At 48.1% G+C, this 17,512-nt stretch overlaps 1 protein-coding gene and 1 pseudogene across 2 annotated transcripts in view; one reads left to right on the plus strand and one right to left on the minus strand.

The window, feature by feature from the left end:
• The window catches only part of LOC144155051 (cysteine-rich secretory protein 2-like), an 85,374-nt gene that overhangs the window by 31,773 nt on the left and 36,089 nt on the right, over positions 1-17,512 (minus strand). The window lies entirely within an intron of this gene.
• Positions 13,097-14,068, plus strand: LOC144177018 (serine/threonine-protein phosphatase PP1-beta catalytic subunit pseudogene; annotated as a pseudogene).

Consider the following 17,512-nt stretch of genomic DNA (forward strand, 5'->3'; position numbering starts at 1 on the left):
AACCCGAACCAGTTCGCAAGCAATTCTGTGAGTTAAACTACAAGTGAAGTACGAAGAAGTGTTTTGTAGTTTAAAGCGACCATAAGAATACAATCCTGGGGCATTCGAAATACGGCTTTTTTCACGAAAAAGGTGACAGTAAGGAATTAAGCTAGATATAAAGGAAAACAGGCAAACTAGTGATGATTCACCAGGTACGATATCGCACAGCACTCATGTTGGCCTCTAGGGAGTACCTAAAAGAAACCACTAAAAGTTAGGATTTTCTTTGGGATATACTTTCTCCCACTTCCTTCTTATGTTGTTAAAATCGCAATCATCTCTCTGAAATTGCCCATCACACTGAACCTTCAACCTCTAGAGTTAGGCCTGCCATGCGGCGAGTCACCTCCGTACATTAGCAAGGGACGTGTCTAACTACTAGTGGTGTACTTTTTTTCATCTGTTGTAACACAACAAACAAAATCCTACAGCACCCACGTTATGCTATCTGTGAAACAGACGGTTTGGCCAACTAGGATAATTTATTAGCAGCCACCTTCTAGAGGGTGTGAACGAAAAGTTTGTTACAACTGAGCTTTAGTTAGCACTCAGTCACTCATTATTGCTCTGATCACTTAAACGCATTTTGAGATAGCTGTTACGGACATGTGAGCCAGCATGAAAACGTACCCGTTCTGCCTGACCACCAACTTCTTTCCGTCTGCTAAATTGTGGAATTTTATAAGGGATTATGCGATTACAAGCTGAAAGGGTGATTGGACGTGTGGAGCAGAACATGGAACTTTTTTGGGGCGACGCTATTTAGTTTGTCGACAACAGTACTCCGCCTTCGGAACGAGTAGGAGGACCAGCAGAGTAGCAAGTTAGACTAGTCAGTTAAAGGAGCCATGAAGAGAAAACACAAGTTTGGTTCATTCAAAAGATTGTCTCGTTAGAATCATACTGACACCACTTTTAACGTAAACTTCGCTCAAATAAGCTACATAATTAGGAAAAACGGGAATGGTCATGCGACCCACCAGCTCATTTCCCGCAACAGAACCTGTGATGTCACATGGGCTAAGCTCTGCGATTGGCGGAGGCTGGCAGAAGCAGACGCAAATTAGGTAGAGCTTACAAACTAGACGAACGAGCGATTTGCGCTTAAATTTAGGGCACATTCTTTACAAAGCAATAGGAATGATGGGACAAACAGTGGAAGTTACGAAAGCACATGTAAACATAGAAGTACTGATGCGTTCTGCTGTTCGTACTGCGCACAGCATGCTTTGGTTTAGCTGCACAGCACTATGGGGCTTGGGGTTGTCTCAGACGACACTGGCCGATTGACGCAAGCAACGGTGTCTTACGTGACCCCATTTGTCGAGCGAGCACTGTTTCAGGGAACGAATATTTTCTCCCAGAACAAAAACAAGCCAGGTTTAAATGCGGGCAAAAACAAACCAAACGCTTGCCACCGTATGGTGGCGCCATCTAGGTTACGGAACGTAAAGAAACGCGGGAACAAACCAACACCGCTACAGGGTGGAGACAACCTTTGAACGGTCCCGTGCCGCCGCAATTGGGCCGACGGGCTCAACGCGTTATTCTTTTCGTTTCCCACGAGACCTAGCAACGCGAAACAGACAATATGATTCAAACTTCTTCAGTAAACCGCGTTGCGGCGATAATTTTAGCGCGGTTTTGACACAATGACTTGCTTCGGCGGCGAGCGAGCAACCGAACATGGCGGCGCCAGCGTTACGTGTCTCTACCCTGTACGGCGGATGCGTGAATGAAGGTACTCTAGGCTGCAGAGTGGGCGGTTCCCGTGATGTCACTTGGGACCACGAAAACGCACGATTGAGCGGGAAAATCAAAATTTTAACCTAAATTGTTTAATTTCTCAGTGAATAAAGCACCGTTTGTATCCGGACAAGCGCTGGGGGCACTATAAAACACGAAATCTTTCGAATAAAACCAACTTGCATTTTCTCTTCATGGCTCCTTTAAAGTGCATCTCCGAAAACAAAGCAGCGTTAAAAAATATGAAACAGAGGGACAAGCATAAGGGACGAGCACTGGGATAAGAGGACATTACGAGACGGGCCTGCCTTTCCAAATGTGTCATCTACTTTAGTGCTACTTTTTCTTCCAAGACAAAATGCCTGCACGGTTGGGGAATACAGCTTCTTTCAAAAAGATGAACGGTGTATTATAGGTTAACAGTTTCCTCTGCTTTATGTATTATTGCTTGGATCCGTTAAAAAAACATGGACTTGTCCGCTCTATGCGTCCTGAAACGCTTACGATTATACCAGGCACCAAAGCATTCGCTGCCTTCGCAGTGATGGCACGCTTGGTTGTGGAAAGTCGGACAAAGGAAATGATGTTTAGAGCAAAATCTACCTTTCGGTGTTTTTCTTATTTGATGGCTCGAAGAAGCAAAACATGAGCATAAATTATTCGTGTTCGAACTCGGCGCAGATTGATCTAAAACCACGTGGAGGGCCTTTCATTGTTTTCCCGTAGAAGCCCACTTCCAGAAAAGGTTTGGCGTGTTTGATGCCCGGAAGCTACACCTGTGCTCTGAGGCACACCATATGAGGCACACTCCAGGCAGACCAATTGAGACCACCTGGGGATCTTTAGCGTGCTTTGGAATCTTGACACATGAAAGTTTTCGTTCATCTATATCAGAAAAAGGCAACAGGGTGCGGGGATCGAACCCGCATTCTTGTGGTCAGCAGCCAATGGCTCAGCCACTGTGAAGCTCTTCCGGGTCACATTTGGGAAGTTTTTAACTTTTCAGGTCAGGTGTGTGACTTTTTTCAAGAAAATTGTGAAATGCAATAAATATGCACATTTCGACTGTTCGCCTTCGGCGTTGCGCAGTGCAGCAATCTTGCGACCCAACTTTCCTTACACAGCCACAGGGAGGGAAGGGAAAAGTCGCTGTTTCATATCCCTTGCAAGCTGCTGAGAGATTACATTTCATTTGTTCAGCCTTGCACTCTGCTCACACTACCAGGAGTAGCATGCCATTGAAACATCGGTGCGTATACCTTTCCTCATGTTATGACGACGTAGAGAGCGTATCAAGTGTTGTGACTGATCTGAAGGAGAAAGTGCGTGAAGAGTTAAGAAATTTATGGTGCGTGAAAGAGAAAAGCACGATTGTTGCTGACCCCTGTTATAATCGATAATCGAATCGTTTCGTTGTGAACCGGCAACCATTATTTCTTTTTTCGGTTCAGTTCTGGTTCGGGTTCAGCATGCTCAAAAAATAATCGTTCATGTTCGGGTCAAAAATGCCGGTTCAGTTCGGTTCCCGTTCGTCACCCTGATTTTTACTACAGAGAGAGGAAATATGTAGGGGTGCGCGGGGAAAAAGTCCGAAAGATACAAGAGCACACAAGAAACAAGCATGGCCATGTCCATTTGCCCTTAATTAAAGGGCCTCGAAGACAAAATGCAAGTTTGGTTCATCTGAAAGATTGCCTCTTTAGAATAACACTTAACCACTTTTAACGCAAGCTTCCCTAAAATAAGCTTGTAATCAGAAAAAAAAGAGAATGACCAAACCACTACCTTATTTACCTATAATGTGTATTATGGGAAGTTGTGCGATTGGCTGGGATCCATCAAAAGCAAACGCCAGTTAGCGAGCGCTTATAAGTCAACAGAATCGACAGCTGGGCCAGTTGGTATCCGTCCATTCTAAACAGCGCTTTACAACACGACAACGAAGAGGAGGAGACACGACGGCGCTGACTCTCAACTAAATCTTTATTCGGAAGAAAACACACATATACACAATCATACACCACATGTGTCTCTAAACATTATCACTACACAGCGGTGCGCCAACAATCTTATCGTAGCCCACTCTCCCCAAAAAACACACCAACTAAAGGCATCGTCTTTGACAGGAAAGCGAATTCCTTATTGTACAGTGTCACACAAGCATGGCTAATGCACTTCCCTTCACTTTTTCATATGTGAAATGCTCCCACCAACTCTCTTGTCAACTCGTCATTATGGCGCTAAAGGATACACGTGTCCTTATACAATGGGTTCCATTTTTCTTCTTGACTGTTTTCCTCGTGGGCCTTACAGTGCCGAGTGATATGTGCAAATGGATTATTCTTGAGTGAACCACGGTGCTCCATGAGCGGTACATTGACGCACCTGCCTGATTGGCCAATGTACACATTATCACATGAAAACGGCAAGGAGTATACGATGCCCATCGAGCAGGGAACAAAAGGTGACACATGTTTCACATTGCACCCGTTTCACATTGCACCCGCTGCCAGCTTTCTGTCTTGACAACTTATTTTACACCATTTTACATATCTCAAGTTTATTCGGGGCCGAACAAACGACCCGAGCCCCGTAACGGCCGGCTATATTTTTCAGGCCATGTGAGATACGATAGGGGATAACAGCGATGTAGGGGATAACAGAAAACAGCGAAAATAAGTTGTCAGGACAGAAAGCTGGCAGCGGGTGCAATGTGAAACATGTGTCACCTTTGGTTCCCTGCTCGACTGGCATCGTATACTCCTTGCTGTTTTCATGTGATAACGTGTACATTGGCCAATCAGGCAGGTGCGTCAATGTACGGCTCATGGAGCACCCTGGTTCACTAAAGAATAATTCCTTTGCACATATCACTCGGCACTGTAAGGCCCACGAGGAAGACAGTCAAGAAAATTGCAACCCATTGTATAAGGACACGTGTATTTTTTGGCGCCATAATGACGAGTTGACAAGAGAGTTGGGGGAAGCGGTTCATATAAGAAAAAGTGAAGGGAAGTGCATTAGCTATGCTTCTGTGACACTGTGCGATAAGGAATTTGCTTTCCTGTCAATGACGATGCCTTAGGTTGTGTTTTTTGGGGGAGTGGGCTACGATAAGATTGTTGGCGCACCGCTGTGTAGTGATCACGTTTAGAGACGTGTGGTGTATGATTGTATATATGTGTGTTTCCTTCCGAATTAAGATTTAGTTGAGAGCCAGCGCCGTCTTGTGTCCCCTCTTCCTCGTCGTGTTGTCAAGCGCTCTTTAGGATGGAGGACTTGTAAGCTTGCAGAACGAGTATCTGCGCTTAAATTTAATGCATACTCTTTTTTATAGCAGCAAAAATGGTGGGCTAAACAATGGAAGTTACGAACGCACACGTAAACATAGAAACACCAGTGCGTACTGTACTCATTATAGTTGCTCACAGCAGTCCGGCGTGGGGTTGTCTCACACGGCAGTGTTGTTCACTGAGATCACCTCCGCGCAATGGTGGATCCTTGCCCGCGCGTGGAGTGGATATCGCAGGCCATGGGTGAGCGCAATAATTTCTAAAAAAAAGTATAGCCAGTTCCGCACCTAGGTGTGCAATCTGCTGAAACAGCGGAACTGACTTGGGCATGCTGGCGGCCACGTCCCGTAGAACGGGGGGTCGCTCACAACGCCATTCGCCGCGTTGTGTATGTACTGGAAGCTAACCCACGGAGGTCTTGTAGTTTATCGGTGCGTATATTGGCGCTGAGCGCGACCGCGAGCAGCGCTGCCCAGCGCGTCTCCGTAACGTCGGCTTTTTGAGCGGTTTCCTTCAACTCGGAATTCAGACCACTCTCGAAGAACTCCTGAAAGCTCAGCACAATAGCCAGCTCACCAGACTCCTGTTTACCACTACTGGCTCACACGTCCTTCGGACCCTCGGTTACCCAACTCCACCTGCTTCACAAGCCCAACATATTCCGTATTCAATCTGGTCCCACATTATACTGTACCCGAAATTCCCAACGATATGACACCCAGCATTCAACCAAGGTAGAAAACTCTCCCGGGTTAAACATCTTCGATCCAATTCCACTTCCACCCCTATACTCGCTATGCCGACGCCGCCCTCTACCCCTCATGCCAGGCTTATGCTCTGGCAGTTGTCAACTCCCAAGGCACACTTTTCACATCCCTCACGACTCTCCACACATTAACCACCACTGCCAAAGAAATCGCCATAGCCATCGCCACTACCACTGGCTCCGAATACCGTACAATTATCACAGATTCCCAGTAAGCCTGCCGTAGCATTCAACGTGGACGCATCTCGCCTCCCGCCTTAAGCATACTCGCGTCAATCAAACCCCTCCTCGAGGTTTACATCGTCTGGACCCCTGGCCACTCGTCCCTCGCGGGAATTGAGGCAGCTCACGCTGCTGTCCATGCCTTTACACGCCGGGAATTTCCCCCAGGGCCAGAACCCACGGTCCAGCCTCCTCCACCTCCCGCTGTTCCATCACGCTACCACGACATCTTCCACCATTATCGCAATTTTCGCCTCATCTTGCCTCAAGCTCACAGTAAAGATGGTTGTGGTTCGTTTCCCCGAAGTCCGGTGTCGATCAGGAATCCAATCGCCCGGGCTCCGGTTGGTTTGGCAGGAGGCTGGCAGGGCGATGGTGTTGAAGTTCTTGGAGACGGCGGTCGAATCGACGAAACTCGAGGCGTTGAGGTTGATTAAGTGAAACGCAAGTTTATATACAGCTATTTACAGTAGGATAACTGGGTACATGAGTAGTAAAAGGAAAAACTTCGTACTTCAGCTAGACGCTAGCTCCAAGTGCGCACAAATCACTTGAGCTTCTCAACTTCGTCTAACTCTCCTGTTCTCGGAGCGTACACAAACCGCTCGAGAAACGACGGCCGATACCCTGTCTCGCCGCAGGATCCGTCTAGTTGCCCGGTACGGCGCTGCACCCTAAACTTCCGACGCGATCCTAACCTTTATCCTAGGGGGCTCACAAATCCCACCCTAGCTTCAACGGTCGAGACTCCTTGTCCAGCCGGGAACTGCCCAGCTCGGCGCTCAGACAAGAACGATTTCCAACGGCCAAGTTCGGCCTTATAAAACCTCGAGATCACCCTCTCTCGGGAACGCCCTTGTAGCGTTCGTACACGCATAAGGGAGTGCCCAAATTCACGTAGACAGCTGTCACTCAGCACGCCACGGAATATTCAATGAGGCGCTGCCATCTTTGGGTCAACGGCACGCTCGCAGACGAGCAGGTGCGCGTGACCCCGCGGGGTGAGAGCGAAAGGCGGCGACAGTGCACTGTGCCGGCCGGGGTGCGTTCACAATGGTGTCTTGCGCGGCGCGCGCTTCGACGCCGGTAATCCCGCCACCTCCGCGCGTCACGCAGTCGGTTCCCGGAATCCGGCGGCGCCGTCTGGTCTCTCAATGGGGGATTATCCCTGTGGTATGCGCTGGGCCAGACAATCCGTCTCCCGTGCGCGCCGTGACGAATTGGCGACGGCTGCAGCGTAGAGTCTACAGTGCTGGGCCACCAGACAGAGTGGCGGGTTCTCACGCGCAGCCCGGGCGCCTGGCCGCTAATCTCATAAGTGGACCTTACACTCACCCTCAACAAGAAGGAATAAATCATCTGGTGTCGATTAAAAACACCTGTTACAACGCACCCATCCTCCACTCTATTTATTCTACACAATACCCCTTCACCTCTCACTTCTGGCCCTCTCTTAATATTACGTACCGCATGGTGTGAGCTGGTCAAAACACCCGATCGCTCACCCCCAATCTCAACCCTTCCCCCGAGCAGTGGGAGGGCCTGATGACCAGCTCCCGTCACGCTGACAAGATCTTTTTGGTCACCCGAGCCAGGGCTGCAGCCAACGCCTAAGGGTACATGGACTGAGGCGAACCCACCCCGCCGAGTGAACAACCATCGTTTGTTCTATTAGACGATTCTCTCTCTCTCTCTCTCTCTCTCTCTCTCTCTCTCTCTCTCTCTCTCTCTCTCTCTCTCTCTCTCTCTCGCTCGCTTCTTGCGCGAAATTAGAGAGAAGGGCGGCATTGCTATACCACACTGCACTTCTAATGTGAAAGGTCGCTGATCTGTCAAAACAGCAACGAATTACGGGCGGACAAACACAACGATAGACGGTCGACCAGGCGCAAGTTTAAGAGGGACTCACCTGATCACATTCCTATGGGACTTGCTAATTCATGACCCACGGGCTTAAAATGCATTGCGTACCGATACGAAAGGCTCTACAAATTCATAGAAATGTTCGTAACGGCGAGTTTGCTTCTTTCAGAAATAGATTCCTCCTTTACTGAGGTAAAAAAACAACAACAAACAAGAAACGTATTTTCGTTTACCGAGTTTTCACTTGCTGGCGCTAGCAGTCTAGCAAGCAAGATATTTGTTTTATTATTTCAATACAGAAGTGGCATATCTCTAAAATAAGCAAACTAGGCCATTCTGAAATGTATTTGTAAAGCTTTTCGTATTGGTGCACATGGTTTTTAAGTACGTGGGTCATGAAGTAACTCCTGGAGAAATTTTAACAGGTGAGTAAGTTAACAAACGCTCCTCAAGCATGCACAATGTTATTTAAACTTAACTAAAGTGAAACATTCAAGTAACTAAGCGCTATATTTGGAAGTAATAAAAATTAATGTGATGTGTTTCTTAATTAAATAAATCATATCCCCTTGCTTAAGAAAAAAAAATAGCAGTGGCTTAGCTCGGCTATGCCAGGATATACGTAGCGTGAGCTAAGGTTCAGCTGGTTAGTCTTAGGTTTTCTGGTTGTCCAGGATCAGCTGATTATCATGCTTACTGCTGCTAAAACGATTTCCAGTCCAGTCTAATCCAGTCCAGTCACAGCTCCTCGCGCATGCGCAGCATGGCTCCCTCGGAGTCACGTGAAACGGCTATCAAGCGGCTCCGGCGCAGCGTCAGACTTGGCTACTGCGCAACAGAGCCGCACAGCTAGGCACGCGCCGGCGCCAGTGCGTCTGCCGCGGCTTTGACGTCACTTTTCCGGAATGCGCAGACCGGCGAATGTGCAGACCCAATTCTCTACACACCCGTACTCCAATTGTATAGGATTTCAATCCAACACAATCCAATTTAATCCAATCCAAGCCAATCCGATCCAGACCAATCCAGTGCTCCTCGCGCTTGCGCAGAACGGCCCTTGACGGCACTCGCGAAACTGCTCAACCTCGGCCAGTGTAGCTTACGCTACAAAAGCTCAAAATTAATCCGGAGCCCTCCTCTACCACGCGCCTCATCGCCGGCGGTGCGTCGGCGCGTTAAACCCTACAATAGATCGATCTTAAGAAAATGGTGGTTAAAACACGAAGCTTTCTTCCATGCAACCTGAGTGAAAGCTTAAGTCCAAAATCCACTCTCCCAAAGTCCAAAATTCAGATTGCCAAGTCCCGAAACCAAAGTCCAACCCTGCAGAATATATTTCGCAATCATTATCGCTACTTCCAAACTATTTATTGTGTATTACAAGAGGTCCGTTAGGCGTGCAAAGACACCCCCTTCCCTAGCAAAAATTCTGATAGAAACTTGTATTAGTCTTATACATTTTTGTATTAGGTGTATAAGACATGTATTAGTCTTATACAAACTTGTATCAGTTTTATAAGTTTCATATACAAGTTGTATTAGTCTAATACAAATACACCTATTAGTTTGTATTAGTTTGCAAATACAAATAGATCTGATAGACCTGAGTCTAATACGAACTAATAGAGACGTATTGGTTTAAATAAAAACTACTACAAATGAACCCGCAAAGTGCGATTTCCTGAATTTTTATTTTTTCCCGAAAATCACAAGACAAAAGGTTGAAATGATCGCCCTTGAACAATAATTTTTATTTGGTATAATATTATTAAGCGTTTTGTTCACTAATAACTCTCCGTAAATCTCCAACCTAATTATTATGCAAAATAGGTCAACATTTTTGTTTAATTTTCGCTCCTAAAAAATGCGCTACATGAAGAGAGCTGACGGGAGCTGGGAGTGGTGCGCCAGCGATAAGCCACCTTACCTGACCTTACCTGCGAGCATGGAGGAAAGCCTGCGAGGGTGCAAGGAGAGCAGCAAGATATCTGCTAAGCCAAAAACGAAGTCAAGCCAAGCCATGCCAATGGTCTTCGCTGGCTGGGTATCCAATATGGCGACAACAACAAAGTGCGGCTGGCGTGTGTGTACATTCGGGAAGAAGACGGTTAGAAGGAAGCGGCTTCTAGCATTAGTTCACATCAGACGCGTGTGCATCGCGTCATCGAGAAGTGTTGGAGATCTGTCTAACGCCCGTATAACTTTGGCAAGTATGAATTAGGCCGCAGCGCGATCCATCATGGACTCGTCACCTCGGGGCTCCGGACATCTTCGCTCTGTCTGCTATGCTGTGTAACGAACGCCTGACACCGAAGAAAGCGTGTGCATCACGTCATCCAGAAGTGTTAGCGATGTGTCTAGCGCCCGCCTACATTGACAAATATGATCTGGGCCGCCGCCCGCCGACCCATCTTTGACCCGTCACCTCGCCGCTTCAGACTCCTTTGTTCATTCTCAAGGGAATGCCTCACGAAGAAGAGACTCAATTCTAATCGCGTGTTGCGGAAGGGTGAATGCCGTTTTGAAGTTGCATCGAAATGGGAATGGTGTTCAATCGGCCATTAATCCGTTCGATATGTATACCTATGGCTAGACCGCACAGGTTTGAGGAGCTTTTCTGATTGCATGGTGCAGCTATTTTGTGGATTCGCATTGCAATTTATTCGTTCGTTCTTGATCAGGTTACGAACTTATGTATCATTAAATTATTCAGCCAGATTTCTGTCAGCCAGAGGAATTTGCCTGTGTACCCTGATAATAAAATGTGTTTCCATGTTTAATTGCTTTGTTCGAACTTGCCACTGGTTCTGATAGAACTAGTCCACTCTGGTAGGCCTATCAGACTAATACAATCTGATAGACCTACCAGACTAATACACACTGATAGACCCAATAGACTAATACAGACTGATAGACCTAATAGACTAATACAGACTGATAGAACTAATAGGCTAATACAAACTGATAGACCTAATAGACTAATACAGACTGATAGGTCTATTAGTGGCAATAAGCATATACATGTATTAGAATTTGTATCAGAATTTTTGCTAGGGTTGTTATGTTATGTGGTACTGGTATATGATTGGCTCACCCTGATTTTGTGAGCACATTGTGCAAAGTTGGCTTTCCTGCAGTGTGTTTTACTCGGCCGTCAAACGCCATCTGTGAGGCATAGCAAGCCGAGTGACGGCTCAACAACCACCGTTTTCTCTATTAAACGTTTATTCTCTCTCTCTCTCTCTCTCTCTCTCTCTCTCTCTCTCTCTCTCTCTCTCGTCGCTTCTTGCGCGAAATTATAGAGAAGGGAGGCACTACTATACCACAGTGCACTTCTAATGGGAAAGAACGCGCTGCACAAAACTTGCAGCGCTAGGCGGGGCCACAGGGTGTGTTTAGTGCCATATTCAAAGGAGTACTGACAGCAAATTCAGAGTCCTAAAAGAATGATGTAACTGGCTTCAGTGGTTTGCGAAGATGCCTTCCAGCAGTTTTGCAACTAGCCGCATTGGGAAACACATCGAAAATCAGTTTTTATAAGTTGACTTTTTCGTTTTCGGCCGATGTTTTCTATACTGAGTTCACCTTTTTTGGGCCGTAACGTTGACTGCTCCACGAACTAGTTCACAGAACGCGCGCAGGCTGACACTGGCGCGCTAGCGAGTTCTCGTTGGCGTGCTGTTGCCGTAAGCACCGACTGCTTGCGGGCAGTGGGCACAGGCCAGAATGAACAGACCCTTGGCCTGGTGCGAACACGCTTTTTACGATACAGGCATGAGTAAGACAAGCTCCAAATATCGGGGAAAAGCGCATGGCATTTGAGCGTCTGCGGGGACGCGGAGGGCGTTCGTCCACTGCGTAGGAATCGGCAAGAGATTGCTACGATTCCAAGCCGTCCTGGGTGGCTTATCTTATGCATTTTACAGCCGACAACATGGCAGAAGCGTGGTACGACGATTACTGAGATATCGAGAATGCCCATCCAACGATGCCGTCGGATGTCAAGCATGTTGTTTTACAGAACCGAAACTGAAACTTGTTTGAATGCTAAACTGGGAAATCGTCCAATCACGGTGCGTCTCCTCCCGTCGTCACATCCTTTAGTTGGTGCAGCCGCCGCAAACCGCGCATGGTAGTTTTTCTTCTTTCGCGCTTTGTAAAATAATTACCGACTTGTCAACCGGATAAACGATGAAAAGTGTGCTAATTTGAGCCAGTCTACGCAGTGCAAGCAAAAACGGTAGCTTGACAAATTCACTTCAGTGTCCCTTTAAATGCGTTTAATTACACGAATTTGCAAATTACTTTTCAAATTTCCCGCAATCCAGTTTCGCCGCAAGCTCGGGCGGATCAATGCAGACCCCGTGAGCCCACGCGGGAATCGCGTGTGACGTCGAGAATTTTTTATTAACGTTACAACCTGCAGTTTTGGCCACAATAGTGTGACGTAGTGACGTCCGGCATGGCTCAGAACTGCCATCTGTGCTGCTCGTGACCGAAACCGAAACTGGGTGAATGTAATGCATTGTAACTATTTCCACGCTTGCTGCTGACCTGTTTTTGCTTTATTTTCATTTCTAGTGGGTGCAGAGGTGTTGTTTACAGCATAAAAACCAAAAAGCAAATATCTGATGGCAGTACTCCTTTAAATGACTTCTGGTGCGCATCTGACGAAGGCACTTCGCGGAGAACATTTCGGAGAGTGTTGGAATATTTTGGCATTGTTAAAAAAGATGAAATTTTTAGTCGGTTTTTTCCCTCCATTCCCCCTTAAGCTCTTTTTACCACCTGGTGAAGGGTGGTTATGGTAGCGCCGAAGAGGAACAAATAAAGGGAATTAGGGCACCACACGACCCCTATCCTATTTCTGAGCGCAGTCATGCCGGTTTTACTACCAGGAGAGCCACGCGGAACCGCTATCATCAACCCCCGCCTCGTGATTGGTAATGGTGGCGTACTGCAGGGTTCGCACTCACCCACTCAAGGGGACTTCTCCTGGGAACTTCGTTAGCAAAGAAGAGGGAAGGAGCACATGGGCACTGGGTAGTTATCATCATCAGCGTTGAGCCCGTGCAGAGTGTGTGGCACCCAGCCGCGAGCTCCGATTGTTCTATTTGACGTGGCCCAGCGCATTGCTGCCGCTTCTTGGACCAGCAAGTCGGAAATGGCGGAGGGCGTCTTAAACATAGACAGCATCATTGCCAGACTCTTGGAAGTTAGAGGATGCCGCCCAGGCAAGACTGTGGATTTGACAGAGCAGGAGCTGCAGGGCCTTTGCTTCAAATCGCGCGAGATATTCCTCATGCAGCCGATCCTTCTTGAGCTGGAAGCACCGCTCAAGATCCTTGGTGACATCCATGGTCAGTACACGGACTTGCTGCGGCTCTTTGAGTACGGCAACTTTCCCCCGGCGGCCAACTACCTCTTCTTGGGAGACTACGTGGACCGGGGCAGGCAGTCCCTCGAAACCATCGGTCTCCTGCTCGCCTACAAGATAAAGTACCCTGAGAACTTTTTTCTTCTGAGAGGCAACCACGAGTGCGCCTCGATAAGCCGCATCTATGGCTTCTACGACGAGTGCAAACGCCGCTATAGCATCAAGCTTTGGAAGACCTTTATCGACTGCTTTAACTGCCTGCCTCTTGCCGCAATTGTTGACGAGAAGATTTTCTGCTGTCACGGAGGACTATCTCCGGACCTACAGTCAATGGAGCAGATCAGAAGCATCATGCGACCGACAGACGTCCCCGACACAGGCCTCGTGTGTGATCTTCTCTGGGCGGATCCGGACAAGTACATCCAGGGCTGGGGCGAGAACGACCGCGGCGTGTCCTTCACCTTTGGTCCCGATGTAGTCTCCAAGTTCCTCAAGAAGCATGGCCTTGAGCTCATCTGCAGAGCCCACCAGGTAGTGGAGGACGGCTACGAGTTCTTCGGCGAGCGTGAGCTGGTGACGCTCTTCTCGGCACCCAACTATTGCGGCGAGTTCGACAACGCCGGGGCCATAATGTCCGTGGACGAGACGCTTCTGTGCAGCTTCAAGATTCTGAAACCGTACGACCAGAAGGAAAAGTACCAGTACGGTGGTCTCAAGTCCGTGCGGTCCTTGACGCCACCGCGTGGTCGGGAGAAATGAGCGGGAGGGGAGGGGGGAGGGGGGGGGGGGGCTGATGCAGCCGCACAAGGAGCATGGTGTAAGATAAAGAGAATAAAGCTTTCTTGCTGACTGCAAAGTCTGTTCATGCGCTCGCCCCGTGGAGTGCATTCCGGTTTGCATTTTGGACATGTTGCAATACTATTATGAAAATATTGAGTTTCTGAATCACGTGTCACAGCGAACCTGTTCTTGGGCGAGTCTTTCATGGGACGAAATGTGGTAACGCGGTCGCAGCGATGGGGCGATGGTATTGCTTAGCAAGGAGGAGAGCAAGCGCCAAGCACACATGCAGCAAGTACACATGCACCTAGACGCTTATATAGGTAAATATTTTCTAAACTATTAAATCTGGTGGCAATGTTCATACTGGTCAGCATGGTTGAGCAAGAGGAAGACATTTGCATATTTGAGGCAAGACAATACATAAGGGATATTTGCAACCTTATTTTAATTAAAAATACATGAAAAAAATACGCCATGAAAAAACAAAAGGCGCTTGCGGCGCCCCCTCGTGGCCGTGTTGCAAGTTCAAAAGTAACCAAAGGTTTCAGTAGATGGCGCGAGCAGTGGAACACAACTGAAATCGATTGGTTGATAGGCTTTGGTGAGAAAATGCCAAAACGCCCTGGTCTGGAAAAGGTGGGAAAGAGCATATGAATAATCGGAAAGTTACAATTGGATTGACGTGAACGGGAATGGATCAGCCGGCTTTGAGGAGTTCCATGAAGCTTAGCCTTGTGATTTGGGAACGCCAGACAGGTTCACTATTAACATCAGCTTTCGCGACGTTAGGTCAGTGAAGCTGGGCTAACTGTTAATTTGATTCGAAGCCAAACTGTATTATTCGTATAGCGCTTGAAAATAATCGCCGTAGTGCAATTAACCAGGACTAGTTACATTAACCAATCTTGACCAATGATCCCATTCTATTGCGGATGGAATAGCCTATCTCTGACACAGTAGCTAGGAAACGAACAACTGAAATTGTTTTCAAAGAATGTACTCGGTATCGTGTTGTCAAGGGGTTCTAGGAAGGCACACATTTGATGGGGAGCAAGATAACGATATGATGCGTTTATTCTCATGCCATGGTTTTTCTGGTTCCCAATCGTCGCTATCCAAGCATTTCTAGTGGTGGAGATGTAAGCAGGTGGTATGTGGGGCACTCTTTGGAGAGTGCCATGGCAGTTCTCACAGCACGACGCATTCTCCTTTTGCAAGACAAGTTCTCAGCCTGCTCACGGGTGCAGGCAGGGTTGTGGTTTAACGGCTCAATCACTGCAGGTGGGGTGGTTGGCTGATTCTGAAGAGCTAGTCCCTGCTTTGTCCGGAGATGCAATTTCTCGCATTTCTTGCTCATGCGCTTTTTGTGCGACATGCGCTTATTTTGACCGTCTGCACGATGCAAGATCTCAGTGCACTTGAAGCTCTAACGATGGTTTCTTATGAGCTCCCATGTCAGATCTGGACAACTGTACCTGGCTGAACCGGTGGAATGTCTTTTGTTCCACGCCACATATTGTAGTGTCCGGCGTCTCGCTCACGAATGACTTCATTGCTTTGCTAGTACTGATGCTGATAGTCCCAGTTTGGCTCGATTTAGTCTTTCACGCCGGGTAGGCATGTTCGTTTCGAGTTTGCGTCCCATAATAAGCTCAGCTGGCGAGAAGCCCTTGTGGCCAGGTGGGTCTCCGTGATGACATTGTCGAATTGGCAGAAGCGACGTTGTCGTACGTGACCATGTTTGTCGAGCATACTCAATGTTTCACGAAACTATTACTGTCAACCGTAATAAAAATAAGTCAGGAGGTGCAAATCCGGTCAAAAACAACAAGCGAGTACAGACAGTGGGCCTGACCTAGCCTGGCCGGTATTGTGGCACCATCTAGAGGACGCACGATAAATGAAGCAACGCAAAAAGTTTCGTTATCCGCTGCAGCCCTAGTCGACATACGTCACAGTCGTTTTATATACCTGTCGTAAATGCGCCATCGCTGACGTAACGAAACACACGATTTAGCGGGAGAATTGAAATTTTGGCTTAAATTGTGTATTTTCTCGGGGAATACGAAAACGGCCGTGTCACGGTTCGATATTTCGGCGCGCGTTAAAAGTCCCCAGGTGGTCAAAATTAATCCGGAGCACTCCACTATACGGCGCGCCTCATCGCCTGTGTAGCATCGGCGCGTTAAACCCCACAATCATCATTAATTTGTCAGTGAACACAGCATTGGTTGCTGCCTGACAAGCGCTGGCGGCACTATAAAACACCTAATATTTGGAACGAAACAAGCTTGTATTTTGTCGTCATGGCCACTTTAAGCTGCCAACGAGTGTGTGGATCATTTCTGCGAGCCAGAAAACGTGGCTGCGAGATACCGTTTCTCACTCTGCGTGAGGGCCCACCCTATGCGTCGTCCCTATCAAGGATGTGAAAAACGTTCACAATCTCTCAAGTTTGCGCATATTTCTGCCGGTACAACCGCGTAGTTTCCGCGAATTTGGGAAAACAGTGCAAGCGCGGCAATGCTCCCGGAGGTGCGAATGCATGTTGAGTTTTTTTATTGCTGACACATGCTCCCTGTTCTGCGCAAGAGCGTCCGCAGGAGAGGAGAATACCGTACACAACACATGTGTCACACTTCACTCATTTATTTACGTGCTAAACCGCCCACGCTCTCGTGAGGCCACGGTCTCTCGGCTCAGTAATGCATGTTGGGCTAGTCGGGGGGGGGGGGGGGGGGGGGGAGAGAGAGTCGCGCGCAGGCGCACACATGCGCGCACCCAGAGCAGCGAAGCGCACACGCGCAACTGTTGTTATGATAATGAGACGGAGTGAGAGTGTTGCGCACAGCTGTCGGAGAGAAGAACGGAGGAGAGTTGCGCATGTGCAGTGAGCGTGCGGACAACGCCGCGACGACGACAACGCCGATGGAGGGACATGCCCGCGAGCAAGAGATGCGTCGCATCTAAAATTCACACTCATTTCCATACAAAGATATAGGTGGTCCACTCACTGTTCACCATGCTTCCGAATGAAAAATGCCTCGATTAATTCCCTTGCCACCTGTTCTCGGCTTTTGCTCAGCACCTTCGTCTGAGTCAAAACCGGCTCGCATGGCTTGCTTTCACAAGCCACGCAGTGGTGCGGAAGGTGGGAGCCCGTTTTGTTACGCATATTCAGCTGGTGTTACCTTAATGTGTCGTATAAGACAGCGGCCCGTTTGACCGATGTACAGGGGGGATTAAAAGAAATACAAGGACTCTGGAAATACGACCAACGGAGCACACCGCGTCCGACGCATGCCACACCGTCTGGCTGCACTGTCAGTAAACTGCGCGCATGCGTAGTTCTTGTAGAGCGTTTGAGAGCGCGGCTTACTGTTATGGGAAATGCTTGATAAAGAGGTGCCGCCAGCCATT

Source organism: Haemaphysalis longicornis, unplaced genomic scaffold, assembly GCF_048455015.1.
Source record: "Haemaphysalis longicornis isolate Haplotype H1 unplaced genomic scaffold, Haemaphysalis longicornis Haplotype H1 scaffold_1, whole genome shotgun sequence".
Classification (NCBI taxonomy): domain Eukaryota; kingdom Metazoa; phylum Arthropoda; class Arachnida; order Ixodida; family Ixodidae; genus Haemaphysalis; species Haemaphysalis longicornis.